Source organism: Arachis ipaensis, chromosome B01 (genome assembly GCF_000816755.2).
Source record: "Arachis ipaensis cultivar K30076 chromosome B01, Araip1.1, whole genome shotgun sequence".
NCBI classification, from domain to species: Eukaryota; Viridiplantae; Streptophyta; class Magnoliopsida; order Fabales; family Fabaceae; genus Arachis; species Arachis ipaensis.
Window position 1 is genome coordinate 30,068,794 of NC_029785.2, and position 1,206 is coordinate 30,069,999.

The 1,206-nt window shown below is 35.9% G+C and overlaps 1 long non-coding RNA gene across 1 annotated transcript in view; it reads right to left on the reverse strand.

The window, feature by feature from the left end:
• Window positions 445-1,206, reverse strand: part of LOC110270438 — a 1,280-nt gene continuing 518 nt past the window's right edge. The window contains exon 4 of the long non-coding RNA XR_002359967.1: window positions 445-621. This is a non-coding gene — a long non-coding RNA (uncharacterized LOC110270438). The remainder of the gene's footprint in view (window positions 622-1,206) is intronic.

Below are 1,206 nucleotides of genomic sequence, written 5' to 3' on the forward strand. Positions count from 1 at the left end.
GGAATGTAAATAAGACGATATAAACGTTAGGGACAATTTTGGCACTTATCCCAAACGTTGGGACAAAAACGATACTTTACTCATTAAATAAACACAACACTGAATAAAAACAACAAGAACAATTCCATGATTAAATAAAAAAATACAACATGTGAACAACAAGAACAGTTCCATAATTACTGTACAACAAAATAATCTAAATTACTCATAACAAAAAAATCTAAGAAAATCATTACTCGTAATTGTAATGCCCTAACTACCAAAGTTCACACTTCTGGCTGCGCGACTCTGATAGCTCGGACATTACGACGACACTTATACTACTTAATACTAAAATATGAGCCTGTTTGAAACTTTAAACCGCAATACCGCTCCTAAAAATACTTTCGTTCGATAACGTACATCCATAAATACCATACAACTTACAAAAACTCATAAAGGGTACATACATATATACACTTATACACATAGATAATATTATAAGCATTATCCAATACAATTCCTATCCCTCTTACAGAATATATCAAGATAAAGGCGAGGGTACAATAAACCATAACTAAAACAATACAGAGCATCACAACAACAATTAAATAAGCTCTTCGTAACTTCTGCGCCCATATCCTGAAAGGGGAAAAATGTAGGGGGGTGAGAACATCATCCTCGAAAGGGTTCTCAGTAGAGGGTTTTTAGGAATTACTGTAATAGGATACATGAAGATAATCGCACCAGTGATTCATAACCGTCTTATGCCTCTTTTCAAAAACAACGGTTTACAATGAAAGTAAAGTCGGAAATCTTTTCAGAAAGAAGAACCGTTCAATTCTCAAAAACTCAAAAGCCTTTCAAAACGGTTTATCTAAGCGAAACCAAAATAGCCTTTCATATTTTATTCCAAACCAGAAACACAAGATCGAAATCAACCATCAGTTCATCTCATTCCAACCACGGCCCTAGGCCCAAACAATCCAACCAACAACCAATCACCACAATCCAACAGAGTCCCAGATGCAAACACAGATAGGAAGTTCAAGCACAAACAAACAGTTATTACAAGTAGAACAGTTAGCAATTAATCACATAGGCAAACCAAGTATAATATGCACACCCAACCAATGTCACACAAATGCATATGATGCATGCCTGTCCCTAGTGGCTGATGATATCATCTGTCGGTTATAGAGCCAACCCGACAAGTCCTGGTAGCTA